We start from the raw sequence: 7085 nt of genomic DNA, 5'->3' as shown, positions 1-7085 counted from the left end.
TTGGCAATTTCTCCCATAAAATCCTCTTAACTACATGGAATGATCACTAATTTTTCAACCCAAGCAAAGAAGCTTCTTTGAGGCAGCATGAATTAGCCTTTTTAAAAAATCAGTTCTCTGTTAGCCAAAATAATAACCTGGAGAAATCAGATAAAACTTGTGTATATATGTGTATGTAATAAAATGTAAAACATTGCTTGGAAACAAATCCAGTGCCACATTTTCCTAGAGTCTTAAACCAGCAAATCTGTGGTGTGACTCATTGCACCTAAGGAAGAATCAGGCAAAAGGGTGATAGAAGGAAGGGACTTTCTCAGCCCTGGCCATTTTGCTCAGGATTTTCCATTGTGAAAATACCTGTGTTCACAAGGGGCACATTCCCCGAGAAGGATGGTCTTTCAGGAGGCACGGAAAATTTGGAGATCTAAGGATCCAACAGAAAATACTTGGACCCAGAAATTAAGTAGCAGCCTTGAAGACTGAAGGATATGTAACCATTTATTTATCACTTTGTCATTTCCAAATCCCTCAGGCATATTTTTCTTGGGGATTCAACGTGGTGAGTAACAACACGGTGATTCAGTCAAAGACCTTGGGATTGAAAAATTACAGTAGAGAAGAATTTCTGGTAAAAATGACTTCAATTCACATCACATCACACACACACGCATACACACGGGTCAAAACACAAACAAATACTCTTAAGAAAAAGGGACACTGGAAATAAATGAAATTTATTGTTTAATTTGATTGCCTCTATGATAATATGTTTGGTAAGGATGTGAACATAAGCAATGTGGAAAAAATAAAATAAACGAAGAGGAAGCAGTGCCAATTTCATCCGTTAGACATAAGGAGAGATGCTCCAAGCAAATTTTTTTTTCTTTTCCCCACTAAGGATTCTTGGTCTTTTTAGTTCAGTTCTCTGAACATGGCTACAGAGCTTCAGACTCCGCTGGTTCTCCCTCCTTTCATGCCCCTAACTCTGCCTGAGCTTATCTGAATATATAAGCCTGCCCTTTGCTCAGATTTATGGGTCCAGCCAGGGCTGTGTGTATTTACAGTGTTCTGACCCGAAGACCCTGGGCTGAAGGAGAAGAGGAGGAAACTGGGACCCATTCCACAAACAGAGACAGATATGAGGGGGAGGCAGAAGGCTTTGCTAGCACTTAACATTTTTAACTATTTGGCCAAAGCTTAAGAATTAGTGATTAGATTAGAGTAAAAGAAAAACAAAAGACATCGGTGTAGTCTTGGAGAGGGTAAATTGTATATTTTTGCTCTAGTCTAGTTGCTTGGAGGTTCTGGATCAGGGCTGGGTGGGGTTACATTTCATGCAGAAGGTCAGAAAGAAAATTGATAAGTCACTTACAGAGGGAGTTATAAAATGCTTTGGGAAGGCAGAGGGTCTACAAAAATGAGGATATAAACAACATTTAATAAGTTGGAAAATTTCTCCAACCACAAGTTGAGCTCCTTGTGTGAAGCAAGACTAGTTGCATTTTTTAAACTATAATTGGCTACAGAAGAAAAATCTCCTGCTCTATGTTTAAATGCAAACACGTTGCTATAGATTACCAAAACTCAGTCAATTATGAGCTACTGGCCCACTTGAAAGCAATTGCATTTTCAAACAGGGCTGCTTAGTAAATGGGCCACGAGTATATAAACCAACCCATACATCTGTGAGTTGCATGTACCAGTTCAAGTGGGAAATAAAGAACAGTTGAATCTTGATACCCCAAAACTGAATCCCTCTTCCTCAGGGCCATATCTTCATACACAGGCAAAATGTGAAAGCACAACTTCTATTTGGGGCCATTCTCAAATGATCTACTTGCTGAAAACATTTGAGTTCATGGGGAAAAACCCTGACCTATCAACAGGCTAAATCAGAAATAATCCAGCTTCATAAGTAATGGCCACAGTATTCATTAGAGAACTCAAAAACCAGGCAACTAGGAAAACATAGTAAGTGAATCCTTCTCAAATCAATTTGCATTACAATAAAGCAAAGAGCTGTAATATATATGATTGAAGCTGTGATTGGAAAATTTGTGAAATATCATCAAATTGTTTCCTTTTACTCACTTAAATACAAAGCAATCATGTTCCCATGATGTCACCTGTTAAAGCTATAATGACGTGCTATACTGAAGACATTGTTTGATTGGAACATTTTGTTTTAACTAAAATATGTTGTGGATAATAAAGAGCTGTTATTACAGTCCTTTCTAAATGGACCTGTGTGACTTGGATTGAATTATCACTAATAATTGCATGAGAAAATGCATGTGCTTAGCATTGTGTGTGGCACTTTATAAATGTTAACTTGTTTATTAGCACTATATTATTATTAAAATCATTTTTCAGGAAATCAAAAGTAAAATTCATTCTGAAACTGAACTTTGAAAAAATTTATAATACAAAAATCCCATAAATGCATTTTCTTTTCCATTTATGTGTGCCATTTTATGCTTAAAATCAAACATAAAATTCAGAGCAGTAGAGTTAAAAAAGGCATTTGCTTATTACATCAGCGCAAGCCGACTATATAACAGTGAAAACTGGGCAAAAAAATGATGAATAGGAAAGAGCTACCCTGACAAGGTTGCATTTCTAAAGTAAAATGGAATACATTACATGATATTCTAGAAAACTAATTTTTTGATCGCTCTCTCTTTTGAACTTTTCCTCCAAAATAATAAAACTTCTGCTCTGTAAACAAATGCATGCTCAAAACAGATGCAACTGCACGAGAAGTATTTAGAAGAATTTGGGGGACTATTACATCGCAGCTAAAATGCTTCCCTGTGTCATTTCTGTTGCGATCCATTTGCCAGTGAAATAATTTTTTTCTCTAGTACGGTGTGGATTGTAGCAGCAGTGGGTTCAGATGTAACCATTTTGGAGCAGAGGCCTAGCTCAGTATGCCCAGGAAAAAAAAAAAAAAAAAACGCACCACAAAGAACATTGAGATGAATGGCTCTATTTTATGAGCCATAAAAGTTTTATTCATCTTGACACTGAAACAGGTTTAGGCAGTGAGTTGACACGCCTTAAATAAATAAGTGGAATTAATTCCCCAGCCCTTGAAACAATAGCAGCATGCATGTAGCACTGAGAAATGCCCCATTGTTTCCTGTGGCTGCCTGATATTGATATTATTTGTGTTTTTCTGTGCTGCTTCCTCAGGGGCCTGGTTGATCCACTTCAGATTCATCCCCTGTTTTATTAGAGGTTGAAAAAGGTTCAAGACCTGGTTGTACCACAGCTCCCACCGACAGCTAAGGAACCAGTTTGGCGTCTGGTTTGTCTGTTGTTTTACTGCTGACCTTCAAATCAACTTTAACCCCTGACCTCTGGAGGCATCTATCATGACAAGAGGCTGTTTAACACAAATGGTGCCCATTTATAGGGGAAGAGACTCAGAAGATTTCCTTTTTATGAAGAATTTAGTTTTTCACCCCTCTTTTCTCAGTCACCACAGGTGAAATCCCTCTTAGCAGCTGGCTTATGAAATAATGTGAAGGGAGGCCTTAATGAGCAGAAAGCACCCTCAGCTGGAGATAAATATATGCAAATGAGATGCACAAACAAAGGAGCCTGGACAGAGAAATATCTGCAATTCCAGCAAAATGCTGCCTGCAGCTCGAAGATGAACAGCTTTGATAAAATGGTAACAAAAAGCACCTTTTTATCCTCCAGCGTGTTTTACATTGCAATAGACCATTGTCATTGCAACCCAGTGGAGCATGCAGAGGTTTTCTGCACTGTTTCAGAAAACTGTTTAAACATTTGTTTTAAGGCATTCATGAAATATAATCAATGGACTGCTTCTTTGTTGTTGTTGTGATTTTTCTTTTTTTCTGAGTGTGTTTTAGATGTTACTGTAGTTATTTTACCTGTTGGTCTTTTTGTGGTTTAATGTTGCTGTCTTGCTGTGCTAGTTCGCATTTTTTTTTTTTTGGCGACTGTTTCTTCCACTAGTTAGAAAGATTTTTTTTTTTTAAATTTCAATGGAAAGAGATTTCAAGTTAATAACTAGTAAGAATCGGCTTTGAGCAACACCCAAACAACTAGTTTTAATGATGGCAATCAAGTGCGAGAGCTAATTCAGAGACAGGCATGTAACATGCTGATTTTAATAAGCTTTAAAAAGGCAATCTCTAACTTTTAAAAGTCTCTTTTTAATTTAATTGTTCTTGGTTCATATGATACGAAAACAAACAAAACCATTAAAATATGTTTTCAATATGTATCCACAATGTTATTTGATGGTGTTTTAAATTAGCATCATGTTGGTAAAGTATTGATTTGATGAGCTTTAAAAATGGAAAAGCTGAAATTATCGACGTATTTGGGGGGAAAAGCAACATTTTTCCCTAAAAATGAACAAAACCCTAGCCCCAAGATCTTTTCAGAGAAAGACGGGGCTCATGACACATAAATTGCTACGTTTGAGCATGTGTGTTATGTTTAGGTGAATAGGCAAAGAAGCTAAGGCGAGAGAAGAAACACTATGCACTTCACGTGTGTCAAAATACTATCACTCTAAAAGCTCAGCAATATTTCGTTCTTTCCTTTGTAACACAATCCTAGCATTCTGCAGCAGAGATGTACGAGGATCTTTACATTTCCCTTACCTAAATTATTTCATCTTGGTAGCTAGTATTGGAGTGGAGACATTTCTTCTGAGTACTGTGTAGCTTTCACATTTTATGTGCATTTCATCAGGCAAATGTCAAATTTGCTAATAACAAGAAAATCTCCTCATTTTTAATCATGCCACTCCTGTTGCATGGGGTGGGGGTGGAGGCAAGGGGGTGGGGGATGGAGGAGGGAGCATGAAAGCAATTGAGCAATCTGACCCAAGAGAAGGAGAAAATGCTTATTTGGATTTTAAAAGGACACATGCTCGGTTATCTCATTGTCTGTATCAGTGCATCATTAAATTCAGAATTTCAGGAGTTAATAGAAACTTGGTTATATTAGGAATGCTTTTTCAAGCCCAGGTTTGAAGCGGCATAATTATGTTCAACTGCTGTTGTTTGGAAAGGGCAAACAGCATCTTAGGCACAGAACAATGAAATTACAGCTGAGATTTAGGTTAGCAAAAGCCGTCTTCTCTAGGCTTTTATGATTCATTATTTCCCATTAAATACAGTATTAGAAGTGTACACTAGATAGCTCATGGTTGCTGCTCTCGGAGCACATTATCTATATTACACAGGTCTGGGGAGCAGAATTAGAAAACTTTGGGGGAATGAGCAATATGTGTTTGCTGATAGAAGTACCATATGGCTCATCTTCTTCAATTGCTTTCATTGCGACTCTGATGCTGGAGAAATTAAAGTTTTATTTGATGTGGCACAGCTTAATGAACTGTCTTCTGTTAGGAAAATTGAATATGTTTCCTGTTATTTGAGCACAGAGCCTCCATGGTTTGGCTGATGAGGGATGCATTATGTATTGTTTATTTAGCATTTTGAAAACAAAAGCAAGATATTGGAGGTAAAATTGATTACTGCTGGATTGCATTATATAATCAAGTTTTCTCCCTTTAAATTTCCCTTTACAATCCTTTTGTAATATTTTAATATGAGATTGTTTCAGGTTTTTGTTGTTCAACGGTACACAGAGCTTGGCTTTATCAAAATACCTTTATTTGTAAATGACCCACAAGAAACTCTGAACCCGGTATTGTTATATTTATAAAGTTCTAAGAATGATGTTTGGCAATAAATAAAATAATTCAATTTGTGTGAATCTAATTGCAAAACTTCTAGTGAGTCCCCAATCGGTTTTGAGAGAATCTAACATTTGGCTAGTTGAAAGGGGGTGTCATTTTCTTTTGTTTGAAGTAGACCACTTAGGAACATGCTGGGTGGGGCAATAAGACAAGGAACACACTTTTAGCATTTGAAAATACAAACCTCGAAATACCAAGTTTTGATTTTTGAGTTAGTTGTCAGCAAACAAAAAGCTGGATTTGACCTGTGAATTAAAAAATGAAGTGTAGATTCCATAAATTTAGATTATTTTATTGAATAAATTTGATGAAAGAAAACATATGATCAAAAATATACTTACATGCTGGGAAAACTGGGGTATCAATCTATGTGAATGTTCTCTATTCCCTGAAGAATCTGTAAAGAGATACATTTAACATTTGGTTTAATTTCCTTTGTTCTAGATCTGATGGTTTTTTTTAAATTTTAAAAACTGAATAATCTCTAAAAAGACTGACTGTAAAATCATCTTCTAATCACTGCCTTTCTTTCGTTTTTCAGTGAGAAATATTCCTCACATGTGTTGATGTCTCAGACACACCAATCTGCAACAAGCAACTAGGATAAAAAATAGTTAAAATGAATCAACATTTATCTGGAATATACAGTCCTGACCCACCTCCCCCCCCAAAAAAAGTCATTTGTCTTCTGTGTCCTGTGATGTTTTGAGGATTCTGGCAAATATGGCAGTTAAACAAACTTCTCGCACAATCTAAATACAGTCTGTTCAAGAGAGGCTTCCAATGTTTATAGACCATAAGTAAAGGGAAAAAAATCTGGTATTTAACCAAGAATAGTGCTCTTGAAAATGTCTCCGAACAAAGTGTTTAAGCAAAACTTTGGCCACAGATATTCTCAATTCCTCATTCTTCCTCTGATTTTTTTTTCAGTGAGGAATTTTCATATTCCATCCTTTTGTTCCTTTCTCTTTTTTTTTGAAATTAACAAATTAATTTTTAAAAAATGAATGCCTGATTAGGAACCTGGTCATACAAACTTCCTTTAGAAACAGTTGAGAAGAAAACATCACATTTTTATGAACCCCATCTCCTGACAGGGGCCTCAGAGGAGGAACACCATTATGCATTGTTATCAGCGTGGTGTAATTTGACTGTTGACAAAGTATCCGTGGCAGTGAGAATGAGCGCAGTTAGAAGTGTGGCGGATTGTAATCAAGAAGATGCTTAGCTGTGCAACACTGCATCTTGAGCAGATTTGAATCAACATTGCCTTAAGGGGACACACACACGTACCAAAAGAAAAAAAAATCCATTAATTTTTAGAGGGAAAATT

At 36.5% G+C, this 7085-nt stretch overlaps 1 long non-coding RNA gene across 1 annotated transcript; it reads left to right on the top strand.

The window, feature by feature from the left end:
- The first annotated feature begins 380 nt into the window (after positions 1-380).
- LOC105806129 lies at positions 381-6536 on the top strand. The gene is made up of 3 exons (XR_001137243.1): positions 381-490; positions 3196-3679; positions 6294-6536. It is a non-coding gene; the product is annotated as an uncharacterized LOC105806129 (long non-coding RNA).
- Positions 6537-7085: the final 549 nt, after the last annotated feature.

The sequence above is a fragment of the Propithecus coquereli genome, unplaced genomic scaffold (genome assembly GCF_000956105.1).
Source record: "Propithecus coquereli isolate 6110/MARCELLA unplaced genomic scaffold, Pcoq_1.0 Scaffold138, whole genome shotgun sequence".
In the NCBI taxonomy this organism is placed as follows: domain Eukaryota; kingdom Metazoa; phylum Chordata; class Mammalia; order Primates; family Indriidae; genus Propithecus; species Propithecus coquereli.
The sequence above is the reverse complement of the archived record's forward strand: the minus strand, read 5'-3'. Positions and strand labels throughout refer to the sequence as shown.